The sequence below is a fragment of the Sus scrofa genome, chromosome 6 (assembly GCF_054392235.1).
Source record: "Sus scrofa isolate SSC_HxYL_T2T_F1_AM1 chromosome 6, Sscrofa_HxYL_maternal_Yorkshire_Landrace_v2.0, whole genome shotgun sequence".
Lineage (NCBI taxonomy): Eukaryota > Metazoa > Chordata > Mammalia > Artiodactyla > Suidae > Sus > Sus scrofa.
In genome coordinates this window covers 159,607,161-159,632,912 of record NC_139388.1, presented here as the reverse complement: position 1 = coordinate 159,632,912, position 25,752 = coordinate 159,607,161, and the positions used below count along the sequence as shown (strand labels likewise).

Here is a 25,752-nt window from a genome sequence, read left to right as displayed (position 1 = left end):
TCAGGAGAAAAGAGAAGATTATTTGGTTTTGCAGCTGGAAAACACTCCTCTGAATCTGTGGATCAGTGCTGCTGGTTCCCAAGTCTGAATGTCTTTATAATAAAGCTGCTGGGAAGGGCAACAGGGTTGCTGTCGTCTAGGCAGGCAGAAGTTTCCCCCTGGCATCAGACTGGAGAGCAAAGCTGCACCAAAGAGGATCAATATCAAAGAAATGCCTGGTGAAGCACTGGGACCTGGCCTTGAACCTATGAACCCAGAAGGAACCCCCTTTTAAATTTAAAATTGCTCAATTAATATGGATGGCAAAGTGAGGTGGCTGAACTCACTCCCTAAGGTACAGACCGCCCAGCATGTTTTCAGGAAAGTCCTCTCCTTGTTACCTCCTGTGGTCTCCAGACACCTGTGGACATCCTCTCCTGCTAGTGGAGAAACAGGAGGCCTGGAAGAATCACTCTTTGCCCAGCTTTCTGAGATACCTTGAAAAATGTTGTGTCAAGATGCCAAAAACAGCGACGGGTTGGTATCTGCTGTTCCTTTTCAGGTGGGCGTCATGAGGCTGTTCTTATTGTCACATCTTCTGTAGCAGAAAGCATGTGCCCGGGCAGACTGCACGTGCTATGCAGAGAGTTAAAAAAAATGCATGGCACCTATCGAAGGAAGGAGCCTGTCTCTTCTCTGTGCTCTCTGAAAGATCAGAGATGCCACGGGCCACACACCCAGGTGAATGTCTTCATAGTAGGTCCTGTAGCACATTTATGTGGATTTATTTACTACTTTGTTTACTATTACTACTTCTTAAACATTTTATTATTGTTTATTCACAATGTCCTGTCAATTTCTGGGTCACAAAGTGACCCAGTCATTCCTACATTCATATCCATATATTCTTTTTCTCACATTATCCTCCATCGTGTTCCATCACAGGGGACTGGATATAGTTCCCTGTGCTAAACAGAGGATCTCATTGCTTACCCACTTCAAATGCAATACTTTGCATCCGCTAACCCCAAACTCCCCGTCCATCCCACTCCCTCCCCCTTTCTGTGGATAGATTTAAAGGAGGCCACAGGAGGAGGAAGGGCAGAGGGAAGAAAGGCAAAGAACTAAAACTGACCCACAGATGTGCCTCTGTGTCCTAGGGCTCTAACAAATGACCACAAACTGAGCGGCGTTCAACAACAGAAATTAATAGTCTTGCAGTTCTGGAGGCTATAAGTCCACGTTCAAGGTGTCAGCAGGGTTGGTTCTGTCTGAGAGCTGTGAGGGAGTCTGTTTCCTGCCTCTTGCCTAGCTTTGTGGGCCATCTTTGGGGTTTCTTGGTTTGTAGATGCATCGCCCCAATCTCTGCCATCATCTTCGCACAGCATTCTCCCCGCATGTCTGTTTCTAGGCACCCCCTCCCCTTTTTGTGAGGCTACAGTCATACTGGATTAAGACCCATGCTAATTTATCACAACAGCAACAACCCTATTTCCAAGTAATAAGGTCACATCTGAGGTGCTACCACGTAGGACTTCAACACATGAAAACTGGGGAAGCAGGGGAGGATACAAGTCAATCTATAACATAGGTACTTTATCCCTGTTTGCTCCTTTAATCTTTAAAATAATGCCATGGATCTATCCGGACAAAACTCTACTTAAAAGAGACACATGCACCCGCATGTTCATTGCAGCACTATTCACAATAGCCAGGACATGGAAACAACCCAAATGTCCATCAACAGATGATTGGATTCGGAAGAGGTGGTATATATACGCAATGGAATACTACTCAGCCATAAAAAAGGATGACATAATGCCATTTGCAGCAACATGGATGGAACTAGAGAATCTCATACTGAGTGAAATGAGCCAGAAAGACAAAGACAAATACCATATGATATCACTTATAACTGGAATCTAATATCCAGCACAAATGAACATCTCCTCAGAAAAGAAAATCATGGACTTGGAGAAGAGACTTGTGGCTGCCTGATGGGAGGGGGAGGGAGTGGGAGGGATTGGGAGCTTGGGCTTATCAGACACAACTTAGAATAGATTTACAAAGAGATCCTGCTGAATAGCATTGAGAACTATGTCTAGATACTCATGTTGCAACAGAAGAAAGGGTGGGGGAAAAAATGTAATTGTAATGTATACATGTAAGGATAACCTGACCTCCTTGCTGTACAGTGGGAAAACAAAAAAAAAATAAAAATAAAAAAAAATAAAATAATGCCATGGGACAGTAAAAAAAAAAAAAAAAAAAAAAAAAAAAAAAAAAAAAAAAAGACATAACGCTTGCCTTTCTACAGATGAGGAAGTTGAGGCTCAGTAAGGTGAACTGATTTGGCCCAAGTGCATAGACTGGAAGAATGGAGCTGACATTTGAACCTGAACTTGATGGCCTAGTCCATGCCTCTTCTGCTATATAACCTCCGACTATAGTAAAACATTTGCTTACCTCGGCGGCCACTGATGACCAGTCCCAAAGCTGGTCCTTCATAATGAGCCCCAACATCAGAAAACCAGAGCTGTATGTTACAGGTACAGTGATCAGAGGCACGCGGCCCTTGCCACCAGCCACTTAGCCCCTGAACAGTGTGGATAGCAGATCTTAGGGTTATTAAAGCCAGAAACAGCCACCAGGTGGAGAGGCTAAGTGCCAGAGAGAGAAGCAACTGAGAGAGAGGATCGCATTGTGTGGCTGGCACTAAAGAGCTTTCTCAAATTAGAGCACGCGAAAGCAGAAAGGGGCTTGCTCTCAACACTTCTTAAAGGCCATTTCATTTCTTTTCTCTGGTACTTGGCACAGGGCCCAGGCAACATTTTACTGTTTAGACACGGTTTACATAAAGAGGATTTGATTCTTATTAACAGAGTTGCCAATAACTGGAGATCTATGTGGTCTCCCCTCCCCCTCCCACCAGGAAGGAAGAACTGCAGTATGTTTGGTCCATGCAGAAGGCTGTGAGGCTCCTGCCTGATTTGAAAGTCTGGAATTTCATGGAATTGCCAAATTGTATCTCGAATTTGTTTTATAGACCCAGATCTAAAAATGAGTGAGATATGGAGGAGTTCCCATCATGGCTCAGCGGAAATGAATCTGACTAGCATCCATGAGGACACAGGTTCAATCCCTGGCCTCACTCAGTGGGTTAAGGATCCTGTGTTGCCCTGAGTTGTGGTGTAGGTTGCAGATGCGGCTTGGATCCTGTGTTGCTGTGGCTATGGTGTAGGCTGGCAGGTGCAGCTCTGATTTGACCCCTAGCCTGGGAACCTCCACATGCAGTGGGTACGGCCCTAAAAAGACAAAAAATAAAAATGAGTAGGATGTGGTCACTGCCCTTAAGAACTGGAATCATGTTTGTTTCCTTTTGCAAGCACCCTCTTATCTGCTAGCAAAACTCTCTATAAGAAATTTGTAAAATGATCTCAGCCGGCAGAAGGCTCAACTGAAACAAGCCACCAAGCTCTGTGGTCTTATCTGTACCTCTTGAAGCCTCAGTTTTCTCATCTGTAAGAAGGGACTAAATAATGCATGTCATGCTAGATTGTCGTGCGGAATAAAAGGACAATGAAGGGAAACATACATATTGGGTCTTTTTTTTTTTTAAATATAGTTCACTTACGATGTTTAGTTTCAGGAATACAGCAAAGTGATTCAGTTTATATATATAAAACTTTTGTTCAGATTCTTTTCCCTTAAAAGTTACTAAAAATATTGAATATAGTTTCCTGCGGATGTATGGTAGGTCCTTGTCGGTTATCCGTTTTATAGACAGTAGTGTGTATCTGTTAATCCCAACCTACTGTTTAAAGCCCATTCTGTGCCTTGCACTGTGGCATCAACGTGAGATAAAATACTGTATACCTGGAATACTACCTTGTACATAGTGGCACCCAGAAGGGTGCTTGAGAAAATCAGACTGACTTGGGACTTTTGGTCCCATCAGGATCACGTCACCAGCCTTTTAGACTTGGCATCTGTAACGGCATCTCCATCATCTGTCCATATGCTCCCTCCAAGGTATGTGCTCATAATATCCCCATCTCAGACACAGGCCTCTTGGCCAGAATTCTCTTGCCCTTCCAGAAGAATTATCTCCATTCCTGTCCAACTGCAAAAATTAAAACATTTTCAGAAGGCCTACTAAGCAATATAATAGAGAGAAAGCAAAGACTGACATGTCTTTAATCCTCAGCAGGCTTAAAGTCTGGAAGAAAAACTAAAGATTTATACCAATGGGAGTTCCCATCTTGGTTCAGCGGTAACAAACCCAACTAATATCCATGAGGACATGGTGTTCGATCCCTGGCCTCACCCAGTGGGTTAAGAATCCAGCGTTGCTTCACAAATGCCGCTCAGAGGATCCTGAGCTGCTGGCAGCTACAGCTCCAATTCGACCCCTAGCCTGGGAACTTCCATGTGCTGCAGGTGTAGCCCCCTCCAAAAAAAAACCCCAAAAACAACAAAAGAAAGATTTAAACCAATGGCAACCACCCAATAAAATTATAGTGATGAAGTGATGGGAGTGAGAAAAAAATTGAAGGTACAGTTTTCTGAGATCCTACTACATACACACGGATTTTTTTTTTTTTTTTTTTTTTTTTTTTTGCTTTTATTTAAGGACCGTACCTGCGGCACATAGCAGTTCCTGGGCTAGGGGTTGAAATCTGAGCTGCAGCTGCCGGCCTACGCCATAGCCATAGCCACAGCTACAGCCACTCTAGGACAAATACAGGAGAAAATCTCTTAAGCTAACCAATGTACCAGATTGATCCTTCTCGCTACCTGACGCCGGCTTCATTCGGAACAGTAAAATTAGGTAGGTTACTTGATTTCTGTCCAGTTCTGTCGGGAGTTAGTTGTTTATCAAGAATCCCATGCACTTGTTCCCATACCTGTTTATAAGAGTTGCACTTGTTATTATAAGTACATACTTATTAAATATTACATATGTCAGTGAGAGATGAATACAAAAAGAAAGGGAGTTATTATGTCTAAGAAAATGAAGCTCAATAATTGGACATAATCAAAAAGAACAGGTCGTTAAAAGAAGTGTAAAAAAACTAAGTGAAAAAGCACACAGATCCAGAAGGATTCTCCATTCTGGTTACTTTGCAAGTGTTTTTAAATCCTTACCCCACTTTAAAGAAACCAAAACTGGTAATTATAGAAGAGAGGTTTAACAGGCATGGGTTTTCCTAGAAGAATACACGGGCTTCCAATCAGTAAAAATGTACTCGAAAAAAAAGTCCTTATACTGCCATCAAAAGGTCAATAAATTGATGTACATTTATTATATATCTTCAGCTGAAATAAAATGTAAAGGAAAGCATGAATCATGTTTTTAAATGATTCCAGAGTTTAAATGATTTTTTCGGATTACCTAGCCCACTGCAGATTCCAATCTTCTCTGCTAAGTGCTATTAGCAGGAAGATTTCTCTGTTGGGTTAATGTACTATTAGCTAAGAAACTCTGGGGGAGTCTTGCTGCAAAGTAGGTCAGTTCCTTGCTATATAATTCTGATTATGTCAAAGCATTTATTCATGAGTTTTCTAATTCAACCCACTTCAAATAGCGTCGTATTTATATCACCACAAAAAATTACTTCCAAATGACAACTAAAGCCTTTGTATTTAGCTCTTTGGTGAACACGAGGAAAACATTAACCATTTACATGGCATATCTGTGCTGAAATAGTAAGGCCCCGACACTGCATGAAAATGGCCCAGCCTGGAGAATTGCTCAGAACGACTGCAGTCCACCAAATTCCAGACGCTGCTGCTGCTGCTTGCTCTCTGCTAATAGAATTCTTGTCCGTGGCACTGGACAACGCAGAGAGTATCAAATACTGGACACTCAGTGCAAAACCTAGCATAATGACAGCCCCAGGAAAGAAGGTTCCTTTGCAGAAAAGCCGGCTTCCAAGGTGATACTCTGAATAGGCTGCATTTTCCTCCTTGAATTTATCCACCTTATTTGAAGCCTTACAGCACAGCAGTTAAAAGCAATATGGATGGTCTCGGATTCAAATGCAGACTCTGTCACACAGTAGCTCTGTGATTTGAGACCAGAGACTTAACTTTCCTCAAGAACAGTTTCCCCATCTAGAATGTGGCTGTGGCAAGATCCACCTCCTGGGAGGGTTGTGAGGGTCAAGCACAAAAGGGCGAAGTTGGGGGAGAGGTATTCTTGGCTCCTCTTGCCTGTCTGGCATTTTAGTTTCAGGATTAACCAGTGTTACAGAGGTGTGTCCTTCTATAGTAAACACAAAACCCTCCACCATAATCTGAATCTCAGTTAAGAACTGTCTATCGTTTCCTTGGCAAGTGGTATGAAAATCTACAATACTGTGACTATTCGTTCTGCTCCACTAACAGCGGGAGGGATTGAGTGCCAAGATGTCCAGAGTAATTCCGGCAAAGGTTTGCAAGAGAGCTTACCTTGCAAGGTAGGGGCCTCCTATCTTGAAGACAGGAGACTTGCAGGGCAAACAGGTACAAGTGACAAGGTCACGGACCTAGGATGAGAAAAGGGGGGTTGTCTCCCTAAGGTGAGCTTTGTCCACAAGGTCCATTTATAACTTCAGGGCCTGGGCAGGAGACATCCAGGACTTTGAGTCATAACGATCAAAGTTCCTGAGACTCAGGCCAACTAAAGTGTCTTTGCTTCTCTCTCATCACTCAAGCACACTGAAGCACACACTCACGGAGAAATGCAAGGGGAACAACGTAAGGAAATGGCTGTGTCCGGTATCTAGTCCAGAATCGGCATTCCACAAAAGACAGGAGGAGGGAGTATCTTCATCATTGCTTTTGTTTTTTTAGTTTCTATTTTTTTAAATTATTTTATTTTAGCTTATTAGGGTCGCACCCTCGGCACATGGAAGCTCCCAGGGTAGGGGTCCGACTGGAGCTACAGCTGCCCGCCGATGCCACAGCCCCAGCAAGGGAGGATCTGAGCCACGTCTGTGATCTACATTACAGCTCACAGGAGTGACGGATTCTTAACCCACCGAGCGAGGCCAGGGATCCAACCTGCTTTCGCCTGGACACTAGTCGGTTTCATAACTGCTGAGCTACAATGGAAACTCCAATTTTTTTTAGTTTTGTTTTTTTTTTGCTGTGGATTTTCCTATCCTGACCAAAGTGCATGTCGTCATTCCATGAATGTTTTTTTTTTTTTAAATAACAGCTGTTCACTTCCAAAGCAATAAAATACAAGATATGTTAGATATTGGAGTGTTGCAAATGACATGTTTCCCTAAAATCACAATATAGGTACAAAATAAACTTGAGGTATGTGACCTTCTTGACTCTTCAGTTGGGGATTCAGTCCTTTTTTGTGTTTCCTACAGTTTTATGTATTGTATGGCATCTTTTTCAAAAATTGAGAATATAGTTTTCTCATTTGTAAAGTGGAGCTCTGCCTTAGAAGAGTATTATAGGAATGCATATGATCGTGGGTGAAAAATATTTAAAACTCTGGAAGGACTAAGTGTGGATAAGGGCACAGACCAACATGAACTCAGAGCTACTGGGCCCTGGAACCTGAAATCATCCATCTGGAGAAATTTGGTCATGTATAATTAAGCCGGAAGTACCCATACCTTATTTAAATCTAAACATGCATGCATCGCCTGACCCAATAGTCTCATTCCATCTAAATGCAAGCTGATGTATATCAGGATCTATGTTTTAAAAAATGATACTAGTGCTTTTCTAAATGCTTCAAGCCCAGATGTTTTAGAATGGATTTTTTTAAAGTTGGGGTATATTCACACAATGGATTACTATAGAGGAATGAAAACAAATACGCTAAAAATTATTTTATTACATGCAACAATAGGGATGAATCATAAAGGTGTACAGGAAGAGGTAATCCCACAGAATACACATTGGGTGCTTCCATTTACATGCAATTCAAACTCTAGTAAGGAGAAACTCTCTATGGACTCACTTATTTACGGATAAACTAAGAAGAAAAGCAAGGAATGAAGTGTCACAAAAGACAGCACGGTTTCTGCAGGAGGCCAGGAGGTGACTAGGATTAGAAGGGACATGGGACAATTCTGGGGTGCCAGCTATAAGTCTCAAAGTGAGCATGTGCTTTATAGGCATTCATTTTATAATCATTCATAGGCTGTCCATGTATATCTTGTTCATTTTTCTGTGTTTTCTGCATCTTTATCACGTCACATAATAAAAAACTGAAAACATAACAAAGATATACAATTACATACCTAAGGCACCTCTCATAGGGTGTGGAACCTATTAGATGCAAAAAAAAAAAAAAAAAAAAAAAAAAAAAGGAAAGCAGCTCCCACCTTCTCTCCACTTCCTAGAGATTAAAAGCTCGCTGATAAATAGGCACAAAATTCAATAGTTTAAAGGTTTCCTTTAACTAAAAGCAGTTTACTCAGGTTTCTTGTAATAGAAAAGGAATGAATTTTTTTTTTTTAATTTGAAGAGGAGAGTGTCATCCGAGTTCAACCTTATTTAGAAATCCTGAAATTCCATATTCAGACCCCAAGCAGCCCAAGGACACTGGGGATGAGGGCGGATGAGAAGCGAGGCCTGGGCTCCCTGTTTAATGATGTGGGGCTGCTCTTCCAGGCTGTGGCCCTCAAAGAGACCCCTGCTGCTTTTATTTAAAAGAGGTTCCAGAGCAGCAGCAGCTGCGTGGATGGTGGATCAAGGCCTAAAGCAGCAAATCTGCGAAACATGCCAGTGCCTGGGGAAACCCACAAAGGGCTACATCCCACCCTTTGTACCTGGAGCCATTTAATGACCCTGAGGGGAGCAGAGCTGGGGAGGAGCAACCACTGGGGAGAAGTCGGTTTCGTTTCCACTTCCTCCTGCCTCCTGCACTCCTAACATGACCCTAGGACAACGTGTCAGATCCAAAGTGTGTATCTGTCTGTGATGCCAATGACAGAGTTAGTCGCCGTTTCAGGTTCATTCTTGGGCCTTTAGCTGCCTTTTAGGAAAAGTGGTTTATTCAGTAGGAACCAATTTTCCCCTCCAGTTTTATAACTGAAATCATCCAAATAAATCACCTCAAATCCTCAATCCTACCTGCTTAAAAAGCCAGGGAGGAAAAAGTGAAATCCTCTTAAAAAAATACATCTTTCGGGGAGTTCCTGTCGTGGCTCACTGGTAAGGAACCCAACTAATATGAGGTTGGGGGTTCGATCTCTGGCCTTGCTCAGTGGTTTAAGGATCGAGCTTTGCCATGGGCTGTGGTGTAGGTCACAGACAGGCTCAGATCTGGCGTTGCTGTGACTGTGGTGTAGGCCAGGCTGGCAGCTGTAGCTCTGATTCCACCCTAACCTGGGAATTTCTATATGCCGCAGGTATGGCTATAGAAATCAAAAAACAAACAAAAACATACTGGAAACATTTTTGTGCACTTGAGACCACGATTAGCTATTAAATTGAAATGTTTTTCTCCCTGCCTTGTGTGTGGGGAGGAGGTGCGTGTGGGTGTGTGCGGGGGTGCAGGTGTGTTTGCAGGGGTTTGGGGGGTTGCAGTACGACGTTTTGGTTTCCTTTAAGTTGGCAGTACTTCCCAATGGCTTGTTTTCACAGGTAGTGAGGAAAAGTACTGTTTAACCAAGAAATGCGTAGGGACAGATGGTGAACACCGACCCTTCGGGTATGAATCTGTCACCAGAGGATGACAGCAGCATGCCGATTTTCACAAACCAGTCCCGGTGTTTGCGAGTTAGCCTTTCGTTTCTGTTTTGTTTTCTGTCCTAGCTGAGAGGGGAGGAAAGGAAAGAAAAAGAAAAAAATAGCCACCTCGCAAGCCACCTTAATACACACTCTTCACATCCTGGCTCAAGTATCCAGCCCTCTCCCCACCTGTAAACCCCCACGTCTGCTCTTCGAAGGACACCAAGGACAAGCCGGTGTACAAACGCTGGAAATGCGGAGGCCAGCCCTAGGTGAGAGAGCACAGCACAGGCGATCAAGGGATCTGTGCCTTGTCCCCCTATTCCTGGACCCCACCTTCCAGTTCCCCAACCAAGACCCTCTCACTCCGTTTTCTCAACTAGTTTTAATCCAGACCTTATTTTCACTCCCACCCTGAGTTCTGTTATGTCCCTACGGCTATTTGCTCTAAAGGTTAAAACAGTTGTGCTGCTAATATTAATATTTCAGGTTTTAATGTGTCAGCCATCAGGACTTTTAAATTTTTATTTATTTATTTATTATTATTATTATTATTACTTTTTAGGGCCACACCTTGGCATATGGAAGTTCCCAGGCTAGGGGTTGAATCGGAGCTTCAGCTGCTAGCCTACACCACAGCCACAGCCACGCCAGATATGAGCTGCATCTTTGACCTACATCACAGTTCAGAGCAACACCAGATCCTTCGCCCACTGAGTGAGGCCAGGGATCGAACCCACATCCTCATGGATACTAGTCGGGTTCATTACCGCTGAACCACAGTAGCAACTCCCATCCAGAACCTTTTTTTTTTTTTTTTTTTTTTTGGTCTTTTTTTCTTTTTAGGGCCGAACACACAGCACATGGAGGTTCCCAGGCCAGGGGTCTAATCAGAGCTGTACCTGCCAGCCTACACCAGAGCCACAGCAAAATGGGATCCGAGCTACATCTGCAACCTACACCACAGCTCACTTCAACGCGGGATCCTTAACCCATTGAGCAAGGCCAGGGATCGAACCCGCAACCTCATGGTTCCTAGTCGGATTCACTAACCACTGAGCCAAGATGGGAACTCCCCATCCAGAACTCTTTAATTTCCAGGTGCAAACAAAGGCTTAAACCAAAAGGCAGAACTATGAGAGATTTCAAGGTTTGTGGACACATGGGCAAAGGTTTTTGGATGCAGTTCTATGAAGGCTCTGAAGTCATGCCACGTAGGACAATGTATTTTTCTCTAATGTTGGTCCTGGGTGACAATGACAATCCTGTCGCTAAGGTCCCTACATAAGCTTCCACTGAAGCGCAAGTAAGAGGGGTGTCTCTGTGTCATTTCTCTGTCCCCGTTTCTCGCTCTCCTGAGAGCCTATAGCCTTCTAGGCATGATCCAGATTTATTCCCACGGAAGAAACCAAGCTGTCCACTGTTCATCTTTTCACACTCAGTCCAAATGCCATTTCCTCTCAATACCTTCTCTCTCCCATCCCACAATTCTGCAGAAGAACTGTAAGCAGCTGTTTTGTCCCTTTCCTGTTTGCCCATTTCTGTTCCCCTCAAGCTTTAAAATCTCAATTACAGATGCGAGATAACCAGGCAATGTTTAATTTAATCCCCATAACACACGGCCCAAGCTTCATTTACTGGATAGCCTTCGCAAGTTGCTGATCTCACAATGCCTTGTCTAGCCTGTTGATTCTTTTCTTAAAGAAGTAGGGCTGGGAGTTCCCACTGTGGCACAATGGGTTACGAACCTGACTGCAGGGGCTCTGGTCACTGTGGAGGCACAGCTTTGATCCCTGGCCAGGCGCAGGGGGTTAAAGGATCTGGCATTGCCACAGCTGCAGCTCGGATTCGATCACTGGCCTGGGAACTTCCATATGCTGTGGGTGTGGCCATAAAAAAAAAAAAAGTAGGAATGAAGAATAAGTAATTGACAGATGAATAGATCTTTTCCCCAGGTCCCCCTTTAGGAATCCCAGAAGCAAACCGAGTGAACAGGAAAGCATCTAAAGAAAGACCACAAGGAGTCAGTAAGTTTGCACACAATGGAAAATGAGGAAGAATCTGACCCCCTACTCAATGATCCCCAGGTGTCTGCGAACATCATGTGTGGGACTTTATCTTGGTTCTCTCGGATGCCAAATGTCTTCTTGCTCTATCTCAGGGACAGGAGCCTTTTCAGACAGGTCTTTCAAACTCTGTGCCCATAAAACTCTATGGAGTAGACACCTGATAAAAGTGGCAGAGAAGGGAAGGGAGGACCAGAAAACCAAAAGCCACTGTCGGGGAAGGAACCCAGTGGTGTCAGTAAAAGGGCCCAGAATCCAGGCTTCAATTGAGTTTCCTCAACAGCAGGACTCATTGTATAGAAGAGGAAAGCAAGGCCCTGATTTGAAGGTCCTATGAGCTCCCTTCAAATCCTGAAGTTTGGGTCTGCCAAGGATCAGACAGGAACAGAACAGCCCTTGTGCTTTACAGACCTGATAATCAATGAGACTTCTGGGGCGCGGCTGATCAATGCACTTGACAACCTCCCATTGAACACGTCTCTTGAAAATGCCCATGACAATCTATTCCACAACCTAATTGAGAAAATGGATTAAATGTTTCCTTATCTCTTTACCTAAAAACTGCAAGCAGAGAATGGAAACTCCATGCAAGGAATGCAATTGCAGTCTCCCAATTCTGTTCGTTCAGGGGAATTCTGTTGACTGTGCGAAAATGATTTCCCGCTGTCATTTACTTTAACTCACTATGTGCATCGTTACCTGGAATTAAGTACAAATCCCTGCAAGAGCAGTGTTGAGGACGTCTGTCCTGGGCTTTGCATTCAGACAAACTTGGGTTTTCAGCCCAGCTAAGCCACTTGCTAGCTATGGAGTGTAATTCCAGCCACATCCAATGTGAGAGTCATAACTGCCTTATTAATCGAGTTGTAAAAAGTGAAAGTTACATTCCTAATCAAGTGTTTAACAGGCTGATTAGCTCTCAAGTACCTGAGGAATTGCAGGGGTAAAGGCTCAAACATTTATGGAACATCGGATAATAGCAGCTATCAATTACCAAGTGCCTGCCGTGTCCCAGGTACTTAATGTATATTATCAGTAATCCTCATAACTTTTTAACAATGAAGGAACCATAACACACCATTGATGGGTTAAAAAATCAGGCTCAGCCACGTGGGCTTGGCCAAAGCGGCAGAGTTGGTAAGTTGCAAAAAGGGCTGGAATGCACCAAGGTCTGTCCTGTGTCACCCCGATACTTACCCTGTATCACAAGGCCCCACACTGAGGTGGGGCAGCACCTACTGTGCCATATTCCCGGGATACCAGGAGGAGATTTAGCCCCTACTCTGGAGGACATTACGTTTGATGGAGGAGATGGAAGGAAAAAGGCACAGGCAAGAGATGGTATAATGAAAAAGTATGATGCACAATGAGTGCCATGGTGGGGGTGAGTCCAAGGCTGACGTAGCACCCAATTCAGTCTCTGGAGAGGTTTTGGGGGGGGTTGCGGGAGAGCAGCCAAGCTGATTCTTGGAAGACCACAGGGGTTTTCTGGGAAAGAATGCAAGGATGAGCATTCTGGAAAGAGAGAAAACCTCAATCCCAGGTACAGCGGTATAGGATAGCTTAGTATAGTCAGAATCTAAAACTGTGCTGTCCATTCCTGTATAATGGACAAGAACATATAGCTAATCAGACTTAAATTAATTAAAATTAACAAAATAACTTTTTTTTTTCTTTTTCCAGCCACGTCTGTGGCGTATGGACGTTCCCAGGCTAGGGGCCAAATGGGGACTGCAGCTAAAGGATGAGAGGATGGAGACGAAGGTGGGCAAAAGAGAATGCGGGGAGGTTTCATGGGGGACGTGCAACTGGCTTCAAGCTTCAAAAGACATCATTAGATAAGAGTGAGGGTGGGGAGGGGGTTTATCCAAGAGTGGACCTTAGACTGACGAGGGGGCAGAAGACTGTCTCCTTCCATCCAAGGAAGGACAATGTGAGTGAAGCCTTTTGTGAGTCACAGGTGCTTCAGGACCAGGGCAAATTACGATGGTTCGATTCAGGGAGAAGCTTGTAATGCATGTTGGCGTTTTGGAGAAAAAGGATTCTTTTAATTTGACGAGAGAGAAAACGTATTAGAGGTTCTACAACCTCTATCCTTGCCCTCTTCTGATTCACTCTCCTCTCTGCAACTAAAACTTTGTCTTGAAATGCCCTCCTGATCACGCTGCTCCCACCCCATGCCCACCCTCTGCTTTAAATCCTTCGATGGCTCCCCACAGGATAGCCTCAAATCCTCAACCTGGCAAACCCTTGGAATTACAGGTTTCCTTGTGAAAAGTACGAAGTTACCGCCAACAGGCTAGGCTGCGCTAGCTGGTTCTGCATGGTGAGGGCATTTCCATTTCTCCTTAATACCATCAGAAGTGCACTCTTTTTGAAGTCTGCCTCCCCCAAGTGTGGTTTACGCTCCAGACCAGCCTTTCCAGATCACTCCTGGATGGTAGGTTCCACTGGGCTTGTGCTTGTGGATGCATGTGGCATTTTTTTTTTTTTCTTTTCACAGCCACACCTACAACACATGGAAGTTCCCAGGCTAGGAGTTGAATCAGAGCTGCAGCTGAGGCCTGTGGCACAACCACAGCAACACCAGATCCGAGCAGCATCGGTAGTCTACACCACAGCTTGAGGCAACACTGGATCCTTAACCCACTGAGCGAGGCCAGGGATTGAACCTGCATCCTCACAGAGACTATGTTGTGTACTTAACTGACTGAGCTACAACAGGAACTCCTCCGCATGTGGCTCCGATGTGTTTCAGTGCCTGGTCCCAACAAACACACACACTCAGACACACTCATAACTCATACCTGTGCTCAGTAAGATCCCACCTAGCCTTCTTTGTGGCCACTTCAAATACCACCACTCAAGGGCAGCTTCTTCTCTACAACTCATCTGGCTATGCTCTCACCCACTGAGCCCCCAGGGTGCCTGGTCCAACGATATGACAGTGTAATTCTCTCCCCAGCTCCCCTGCCCCCGCCCCGTGCCAAGCTAGCTCCAAATAAACCTTCAGAACACAGCTGAGATGGCATTTCTTCCTGGACGTCTTGAGATTGAATGGCTCCCCAATTTCCACTGAGTTAGGACCTTCCTTTGTGAACCCAGAGCATCCTGGGCATTCCCTCTCCTGGCACTCATCCTGCTCCTCTGGAACGTCATCTTAGGAAGGTGACACTGCCTGCAAAAGGACTGTCTGGAGAACAGAAAGTCTGAAGGCTTGCAGACCAGTTCTGAGTTGGCGATGACAGCAATGGACAGGGGAAGACAGAATTTGGAGATTAAGATTCATGTCTCTGGCTTAGATACGTGGACCCAGAAAAAGAAGCATCTCAGGGATGGATTCTTAAAGAAAATCTTTAAGAGTTACATGCAAAGAAGATAGAGAAAGAGAGGAGAGGAAGGAATCCAAGGGAGGCAAGAATTGAGACGGGAACAAAGCTTTACGAGTCACCGCCCACCTACAGGACACTTACGACATCCTCTTACTTAAATCTTCACAACACCCTAGAGAAGTAAAAACTACCATCCCCGTCTTAGCCGTGAGTTGCCTGATACTCACTAATATTAATGCAGCTAGAGCTGGTACTCGGCTGTTGAACACACGATGCTAACTCCCACATGAGCAATTCCAAATTCACGATCAGAGAGTGATAGATCTCCCAAGAATTCCTAGGCAGGAAGCAACAGGACAGGTGCCTGTACCTCAGGAGCTCCAAGTTGAGTCCTTTCCCCTGAGCCACAAATGCCCCACCAGACTTCCTGAGTCTGAGATTCCAAAAGACCAGCACAAAGGATTTCTACCTTCACAGAGCCTAGTATGGACTTGCAGCTCATGGCTATTCACAGGGTAACTGGGAGTTCCCTGGTGACTCAGCAGGTTAAGGATCCAATGTTACCATTGCTGTGGCCTGTTCACTGCCAGTGACACAGGTTCGATCCCCGGCCTGGGAATGCATGCATGCCATGGGTGTAGCCAATCCCCTCACCAAAAAAAAAAGACAAAAGAAAAAAGAAAAACAGCATGACTCTCGACCTTCCTAAGAGTGCAACTCAGTGAGCCACAGTCTTGGATGCATGTCAGTATCACCCGGGGCTACCCAGACCTGATGAATCCAAGTTTCCAGAGGTGGGGCCCTTCTATGTAAGTGCAAGATGCAAGCAGATGGTCAGAATCACTGAACTAAATCAACCTTCCTCACTGACCGATGATATGAAAATACAAACTTTCTCTAACGTATATCGGTGTTTCTCCAACAGCAGCCCTGACTCTCACGTCCAGGATGACAACAGGAGAAGCAAACTCAGGACAAAGCACACACGACTCTGACCGCAGTGCTGCCCCAAGACATCAGCTGGAGGTGAGCTTATGTTCTCACCTCCCTGGCAGGTAAGGATTACAGGGATATAAAAGAGGGCTCGGGAAAACATTATTTATTCATGGGCCAATAGATTTTCGTGTGCATCAGGTTCTACACATTCCATTTTCCACTGAAACAATGGAGTGTTACATGGCTAATAATAAGGCACGGGCCTTGATTAAACACCCAATCCATAATTCAATAAAGAGGTTGTGCTGACATAATCAGCAAAGAGGGACCTTATGAATATCCAAATAAGCCACAACCTCAAATGCATGCATCAGCATTTGCCCCCGCAGAGGCACCGTATTTGTAAAGTGCGCAAAACACTTTTCTTCCAGGACTCAACTTCAAGAATTTTATAATTAACAAACTTTGGTTAGTGCAAAGACATGCTAGATTCCAAGTGAAGGCCTGCCAGGAATCCTAAGATGTTTTGCTGGGAAATTAACTGCTCTGTTTTAATTACATGAGGAACAATATATGCTCTTTAACTGAATAACAGATTGTTTATTGAAGAGGTCATGACAATTCCTAGAATCTTGGTTCAAGACTGCTTGTTTTCCATTTTGTACTATACTGCCAAATTTGGATGACTATTGGCATCCCCCAAAAGGCACTATCTAAAAAAAGATGCTTCAGGAGTTCCCTGGTGGCTCCTCAGGTTAAAGATCTTGTGTTGTCCTGCTGGGGCTCAGGTCATAGCTATGGAGCAGGTTTGATCCCTGGCCCTGGAACTTCTGCATGCTGTGCGTATGGCCAAAAACTAATAAATAAAAAAAATTTTTAAATAAAAACATGCCCCAAATATGAAAGGGCTCTGGGAACAAGGAAGTGGTCACCAGATTCACAGGATGGTTACTCATAAAATTCTGTAGGAGGAGACTCTTTCCAGGGCCACCTCTTGAGACTGGAGAGGACTAACAGGCATGCGGAAGGAGCGGGGCAAAGCAATTTCTCAAGAGCATTCGATTCAACTCAACCAGTATTTACTGAGCGTCGACTACATCCTGGGTACTCAGAATGGAGCTGGGACACAGGGGCACAAAACACAGATGCCTAATGGTGAGAGACGTGTGGACAGTTCTCAGTGAACATGCAAAACCCCACGGCGAGGCACATCTAGGGTGCTGTGGGAACTCAGTGCAGGTATATCTAAGCCAGGCTCCAGAGATCAGGGAAGACTTTGCAAACAGATGAGATGATATAAGACATATATTATATATATAATTAAACTATAGTTGATTTATGATGTATGAATTTCTGCTGTACAGCAATATATGACATATATTTATTTATGCATTTACTCATTTATTTTTTTAGGGCTGCACCTGCAGCATATGGAGGTTCCCAGGTTCAGAGTCAAATCAGAGCAACAGCCGCCTACCTACGTCACAGCCACAGCACTGCAGGATCTGAGCCACACTGGCAATCAACACCACAGTTCACGGCAATGCTGGATCCTTAACCCACTGAGCGAGACCAGGGTTCGAACCTGAATTCTCATGGATACCAGTCGGGTTTGGAACCCACTGAACCACAACTGAAGTCCATGACATATACTTATATGCATATCCCCAGTGTAGAGCAGATACAACAAAGGCTACAAAGGATGGTAATTGCCAGAAATTACCTGCCCAACATGTGGTGGAGCTGGGATCGGGTATTCTACCCCAAGTCTGGCTGGCTCTTTACCAAAAGGAGAAAATAAAGAAGGGCCACTCCCGGTGGCCCTATGCTCTGCCTGCGTAGGATGCTGAGATCCTTCAGGCAAACTGTCTCATTGATAATCCACTACACAGTTAATTTCAAGCTACCATCCAATTAAGCACATTGACCATTTGTGCTCTGAATTGGAAATGTGCATCATGCGTCATCACTATGTGATAACGGTGCAATGTGTGTGATCTATAAGAGAAGGCAGAAAGAAAGAAAAAACTATAAATGGGGCTTTGGGGAGAAAAAAAAGGTGTCCTGGACTAATGAAAAAGAACAAGACCAGAATCTGGCTCAAAGCAAATTGAAGACTGTTTCCTAATGACTCAGAGCCATCATTTGGAGATTCTCACACCTCATTTATCTGAAGTCATCATTAAAGCAGAAGGTGTGTGTGTGTGTGGGGGGGGACAATCTGGTCAAAGCCCCAGTGTTTTTATATCACATCTACATTGCTTCTCCTTGCTACTTTCTGGTCTTTGGTTTTTCTTCCATTTTCTTTCTCTCATTACTCCAAACTGTTCCAATCACTGGTGACCCAGGAAACACTCCTGGGGCACAGTCCTAGACTTTGCTCCTTGCCTCACTCCCCGCAATAAGAATAATTAGAGCTAACCTTTGCTGTTGTTTGTTTGTTTTTTGCTGTTTAGGGCTGCACCCGTGGCAAATGGAGGTTCCCAGGCTAGGGGTTGAATAGGAGTTACAGCTGCCGGCTTATGCCACAGCCACAGCAACATCAGATCCGAGCAGTGGCTGCAACCCATACCACAGCTCACGGCAATGCTGGATCCTTAACCCACCGAGCGAGGCCAGGGGTCGAACCAGCAACCTCAAGGGATTCCTAGTCAGATTCGTTTCCACTGCGCCACAACGGGAACTCCAGAGCTAACCTCTGTCAAGTCTTTCCATGTAGCCCAGGTACTTTGCTAAAGTAAATCCATCTTAAAAAAAAATGTCTCACTTCATCTTTACAATGATGCCATGGGGTTCTTTCTCTTCCCTCAGCTGAGAAATCAGCTAACAGAGACACTTAATTTGCCGCAGGTCTCAGAGCGCAGAGGAGCGGTGGGGGCTGGGGGACAGAGACTCAAGTCCAGGACTGTAGGACTCCACTTGACCACTCCACTCGACGGCCTTAATCGGGGCCCTGGTTACCACTTGTCTGGATCATCACATCACAATCACGTCCTAATCAATGGTCTCCGGCCCCCTTGCAATCTACTTTTTTTACCTAAGAATTCTGAGGCTAACGCTGTAGCGGCACCACCCTCCAAGGGGTTCAAGCACAAGACAAAAGAGTTGACCTTTGGAAAATCATATAAAGGTGGTCTCGTAGCCACATTTATCAGAGAACAGCAAGAGCAGGGTTTCCTTTCAATCAAAGTGCTGAAACCTTGGTCTCACAGATCCTTCTTCCCCCTGGGGAAGGGAGCAACCTAGTTATCTACTCAAATTATTCTGACCTTCCAAGGCCAAGTCCTGTTAGCCCTTCCTAATCCAAAAATAATTAGTGGATAACAGACCCTGGCTTGTTGAGACAGGGTTATTTGTAAGCAATCTCTTGTCTGGAGCAAATGGTTTTGCAGGAATCACTAACCCTAATAGATTCTTCCGAGCACTTGCCACCTGCTTTCCGGAACCCCCTGTCATCTCTGACAGTGAAAGGGCAGGCAGGTCACAGTGTCAGCCTGGGGATACAACGTTGCCACCACATTGTCACTGATGAGGAGAATGAGGTCCACCCACCATCTGGAGGGGAGACTGAATGGATGAGCAGAGGCATTCCAGGGAGGCAAACAGGAGAGCAATTAAGAAGACAAGGAGGCTTGTCCCAAACTAGGGGATTTGGCAGGCTCTCAGAAGCATGTTGACATTTGTTGGCAGAGCAAAGCAAAGGGAGAAAAATAAGACTGCCCCCATGGCCCATCATGGCCCAAGGGACCCTGCAGGATCGCCAGGAGTATAGAGCAGCTCATGCTAGGACTGAACAGAATTTAGTGTTACAGGGAGGACGAAGAGCCTCAGGTTATGATGTTCAAGTTCATGGTAGTTCCTGCTCAAAAGCTGGAAACTGGAGCAGACCTCAAGAAAGAGGTCACTTTAGACCAATGGGTCTCAAACTTGAGTGAGCATTGAATCGCCTGGATGTTAAGGAACAGATTGGAGACCCTGTCCCCAGAGTTCCCGATTCACTAGGCACCTGAGATGCGGTTTCTATCAAGTATCCTGGTGATGCTGATCTGCTGGTCGGGGGGAACCACACTTTGCAAACCACTGCTTCCAAGAAAGGAGGGACAGGTCATGAGGGAAGAAGCCAGCATGAACTATGACCAACATGTGCAAAGTGCTTCCCATTCCATGAGGATGTTCTCAGTCAAATTTCTTAAGCACAAGAGCGGGCTTTCTAAACCACATCCTCTAGAGGGGGAAGCTAAGGCACAGAGAGGTGACATGACCTGGTCAAGGTTGCATAGCTAGAAAGGAGCAGAGTTAAGATTTCAAACTGCTCTGCTTGTGTTCAAGAAAAAAGTTCTAGCTCCTGGTGAATCTGAGGAAGGCCCATTAGCTCCCAAGACTACTGTGTCTTCTGTAAAATGCCTATTCAGAACTTTCCTCCCACAGGCAACAATTCAACCTTCCTCTAAGAGTCTTTACGGCCCAAATCCAACAGACATAAGATGAAATGCACAGAGGGAGGGAGGTCCACTTCTCAGACACCATCGCAAAAGGAGGATGGAGATGCAGAACCATGTGCAATCTGAAGTTAGACTCTGTTGGGGGTCTTGAGGGGTGATGAGCTACAGAGCCACCCAAGAGGCCCCATGACGCAGTCATCAAAGTGCAGAATTGGGGATCCTTCGTTTGCGGACAAAGGACAGTACATCTGATCTAAAGATGAAATTTCAAATCTGCAAATAATGACCCATTCACCAGAGTTAAGTCCCTTAACTCCAGTTTCAGTTTCTTCACTGGAAAGATGGAGCTTTCACGTGAGCCACACTCCCTCTTGGCTCAGAGTCAAGAGAACAGGAAGTGACAGAATGCCACTGTGCATATATGCAGTGGGTTGTTAGCTGCCATAACAACACAAAGCAATAGGAATCATGAATGAGGGGAAAGGTTGGCTCATGAGAAAGAAACTTGAAAAGGGGAGTTCTTCATGGAGGACCCGACTTTGGCCTCTCTACTTTGGGATTCTGCATTGCAGCGAAAGCCATTAGCTTCCCAGCCTTGGTTTCCTTATGTGAGATGTGGAGATGCCCACACCTGCGAGACCACACAGAGTGATGCAACACTGTATTTGTTGTAATCATGGCATGCATTCAGATCTGAGAATTTGTAGGGGATGCTTGAACGGATTTAAAGACTCAAAACAACAAATCAGCAGTCCTTCTCGCCCAATCACTGTCCAGTCTGTACTGGAGTCTCGCTGTCCATGAGCCCGTCCTTTCCCACTGTCTCCTTTCTTGAGGACCACCTCCGACTGTGCCCTCTTAATGTTCCTGGGCAAAGCTCTAAGACCCATGTCCTCCTTCCTCCTTGATGGCTTAGGCTGAACTTCAACCTTCTTGTCCTGCCTCCTGCTCACAGAAAGTTAAACAGTATTTTATAATCACCATTTCACTCAAACTTCTGAACCACAACCACTTCAGTAACGGTGACAGGAAATTAATTTTCCACCTTGATCAAAATGTCGAAGTACACCTGTGCAAGGTGTAGAGTGTCCCACGAGGCCTGGACCACTGGTGCAGAGTGAGGGCCAGGAAATCTGGTTCTCATGGGACAGTGACCCTGCTGAGGTCACTGAACCCCAGCTGTCTACTTCGTACCAAGTGGGGGATAAAGCCCATCCCTGCCAATCTCCCAGGGTTGCTCTGAGAATCAAAAGAGAGGATGGATGTGAAATGGAATGGAGGACTGAACTATAATAAGAGTGCGGCACTGCAAGAGCTGAAATCATAACTATAATAACTGCTTAGTGTCAGACAAGTGGCACAGGACAGTGATTGAGTCCAGAGGTTAAAATATGGGCACTGGATCTGCCTAGGTGGCTTCAAATCCCAGCTTTTCCACTTGCTTTTGGGTAAGTGATGTAACCTGCTGGGCCCCAGGTTACTCACCTGTGAGAGAGGATTGAATGAGTTACAACAGGCATTGGGAACAGTGTCCTACACTCAGTAAGGGGGAGACGCCGTTATCAGCACCACCAGCAACATCCTTCCTCCGTTCTGGCCACTTCTCTTAGCACTGCCATCCCACACTCAACGTTCACCACCTGCAAGGTGGCTGTGCCCTTCTGGGCAACTTCTGATGATAGGCCTAAAAACTCCAATTCCATTATCATGCCTATTTTTCAAAGCACCCACCAACGTTTTCTATACAAACTTTAGAAAGACTTCTGAATTTCTTCTTTTAATTATTTAAACGGTTTTCACAAATACATTCATTTCAATGTGAAACATCCCAGTATGGAGTAAAAGCATGGTAACTTAAGATAAACTGTGGCTGAAATCCCAGATCTAGCAGTTATTAGCAATAGGTCCTTGGTCAAATTACTTTAACGGTTCCATGCCTCTGTTTCCTCATCTGCAAAGTGTTTATATAGTAATTCTTAGTTCGCAGGGTTGCCGTGAGGATTAAATGGGTTATTTCCTGTAAAGTGCAGAGAAGAGCTGTTGTCTGGCACATTCAAAAAGTGCTGGGTATTTTACTATTTGATGCTTTTCCTGACACCTCCCCTTGTAAGACAGTGATCAAAAAAGAGGCACTGGTGGCTAATCAAAGAAGAAAGATCAAGCCCACTCTATGAGGGCCGGAGGCAGTGCTTTCTCTAACATGCAGTGTTACCTTGGAAAAACTCCTTTCCAAACCCTTTGGATATTTAAAAACAAAAACAAAAACAATCCGCTATCACTTTAGGTGTCCTCAATTCTTTCCTCTCACTGAGCCAGCCCCATCAGCTCTGCTCAAGTCTCAGTGCCAAATTCAACTGCTCATACCATTTGAAGCCCCTGGTCTGTGTGGCAGCGGCAGTTGTGCGCCATGCAGAGAACCCAATTCCACGGGCGACCTGGTAGAACATCTCCAGTCAGTCATTAGGGAACACAACGGTACCCACTGCTGGCCCCAGTAATTACCATTTGCGATGCAACTGACACAGCACCCTGAGGCTTTCCTTACAGACAGATGGTGGGACACAAGGCTTGTTACCATCCATGCGCCTATTTGTAACTACGGTAATTTGTAACAGTGGGAGGGTAATAACCTCTGGATCTTAGGTCTTAGGATAACGAATAGAAAGTGACTGAGTAGAAAACACCTTTCCAAGTTCTACCTTCAAAAGTATGTGTGGACATAATACACTCTTGCCACTCTTGGGTTTCCCAGTCTTTCTGAATCTCCCTGGCGCTATGTCAACATAGTATGCTCCTTCCTTCATCCTCTATCACTCATTCATTAAACATGTATTGAGTCCAGTAGAAACCACGCAATAATCTGCTTGGTCAAAACAGCAGCATAACATTCAATGTGACCTTTTTTTTTTTTCTTTTCTTTTCTTTTTAGGGCTGCACTGGAGGCATATGGAGGTTCCCTGGCTAGGAGTGGAGTCGGAGCTTAGCTGCCATCCTATGCCACAGCCACACTAATGCCAGATCCGAGCCATGTCTGTGACCTACACCACAACTCACGGCAACACCAGATCCTTAACCTACTGAGTGTGGCTAGGGATTGAATCTGCAACCTCATGGATACTAGTCGGATTTGTTCCCATTGAGCCACAGGGGAACTCCCTAATGTGACTGTCTGTCATCTCCTTCTTACTCTCACCCTTTAGAACACTCCTCAATGCAGAGTGTCCACTCACACTATGAGGTGGCCTGTTAGGGGACTTTTTCTGCCTTCATCCATTAGTGGTAATAAAGCAACCTAACATGTGTCGAGCCTTCCTGTGCACAGGCTGAGCACTGACATGCACTCTCCTGTTGTCTTCTCTCAGAACATGTCTGCCCTGAAGACATACAGACGGCCCACAGGCACATGGAAAGATGCTCAATAGCATTAATATTAGAGAAATGTAAGTCAAAACTACAATGAGACACCATCTCACAATGGTCAGAAAGGCCGTCATTAAAAAGTCTGCAAATAACAAACGCTGGAGAGGGCATAGAGAAAAGGGAACCCTCCTACACTGCCAGTGGGAATATAAATTGGTGCAACCACTATGGAAAAACAATATGGAGGTTCCTTAAAAAATGAAAAATAAAGCTACCACATGACCCTGTAATCCCACTCCTGGACATATAGCTGGAAAAAAACTCTCGTGTGAAAAATACATGCACCCCAATGTTCACTGCAGCTCTATTTACAACAGCCAGAGACATGGAAGCAATGTCCACTGATAGAAGAAGTGAATAAGAAGATGTGGTACATATATACAGTGGAATACTGCTCAGCCATAAAAAAGAAGGAAATAATGCTCTTTGTAGCAACACGGATGGACCATAGTTTGAGATTATCATACTAAGTCAGACAAAGACAAATATTATATGATATGATTTACATGTAAAATATAAGAAATTATATAAATGAACTTATTTATAAAATAGAAACAGATTCACAAACATAGAAAACAAACTTATGGTTACCAAAGGGGATAGTGGCAGGAGAAGATAAATTAGGAATTTGGGATTAGCAGATACACACTACTATATATGAAATAGATAAACAACAAGGACCTACTGTGAGCCCAGGGAACTATACTCAACATTTTGTAACAACTTATAATAGAAAAGAAGCTAAGAATGTGTGTGTGTGTAACTGAATGTGTGTGTGTGTGTGTGTGTAACTGAATCACTTTGCTGTATACTTGAAACTAACACAACATTGTAAATTAATTATTCTTTGATAAAAACAAAAAGTGAATGAGCCAGTGTTGCCATGTGCTGCCTGCAAACCCCATTTAGTGGGGGTGGAAATAGTAGCCTACCTGAAAGAAGTGAAACCTAGGGCCTCCCAAAGGTTTTTTACTTCAATGTTCACAGTAACTTTTATTTGGAAAAGCTAGAAAGAGGGAACTTCTAAACTCTCCATCAACAGGTGAATGAATAAATGGATCATCATGGTGCATACATGGGAGGGAAGAGCACAGTAGGAAGGCACGAACTATTGATACACACAAAATCGTGACTGACCCTCAAAATTCCTGCTGATGAAGGAAGCAAGACATAAAGAATACGTACTATATAATTGCTTCTAAAATTCTAGAATGGAAAAAATAAAGATCATGTTGGCTTTATACCATCATGCTGCCACTTTACAGCGAGGAAACTAAGGCAGAAAGCAGTTAAATAACTTGTGCAAAGTCTCACTGTGGAAAGGCTGAGACTGAACCTAGTTCTCTCCAGAACGGAATCTGGCTCCTCACCAAAGGCTGAACTGCCTCCAGCCCCTAGGAAGGTGGAATGAAATAGGCTTTACATCAAAGTACTGCCCCACATGTGACCCTGGACAACCAGCCTCAGCCTGCTTCCTCAGCTATGAAATCGCAATCAAGAGTCAATGGGGGAGTGAACCCAACTGCTATCTATGAGGATGTGGGTTTGATCCCTGGTCTCGTTCAGTGGGTTAAGGATCGGTGTTGCCGTGAGCTGTGGTGTAGGTCAGAGTTGGAGCTTGGATCTGGCATTGCTATGACTGGTGTAGGCCAGCAGCTGTAGCTCCAATTTGACCCCTAGCCTGGGAACTTCCATACGGCTCTGGTGGAGTCCTAAAAAAAAAACAACAAATCAGTGGGAGGCAAGCATGGAACCCCAAGGAGTAGGCAACCCACTCAATCACTGATAGGCTATTACTACTGAGAGTCTAAGAACACGACCAGGTGGGTGCGTGGCTTCCCATTTCCCTTAGAAAGGCCATCATGCTAAGTCAAGGAAGCCCTGCAAAAA

At 44.7% G+C, this 25,752-nt stretch overlaps 1 protein-coding gene and 1 long non-coding RNA gene across 52 annotated transcripts in view; one reads left to right on the top strand and one right to left on the bottom strand.

Moving 5' to 3' along the window:
* Positions 1-25,752, bottom strand: part of DAB1 (DAB adaptor protein 1) — a 1,225,890-nt gene that overhangs the window by 174,982 nt on the left and 1,025,156 nt on the right.
* The window catches only part of LOC146402940 (uncharacterized), a 39,891-nt gene continuing 24,609 nt past the window's right edge, over positions 10,471-25,752 (top strand). Inside the window, exons 1-2 of the long non-coding RNA XR_014808200.1 lie at positions 10,471-10,767; positions 18,369-18,737. This is a non-coding gene — a long non-coding RNA (uncharacterized LOC146402940). The remainder of the gene's footprint in view (positions 10,768-18,368; positions 18,738-25,752) is intronic.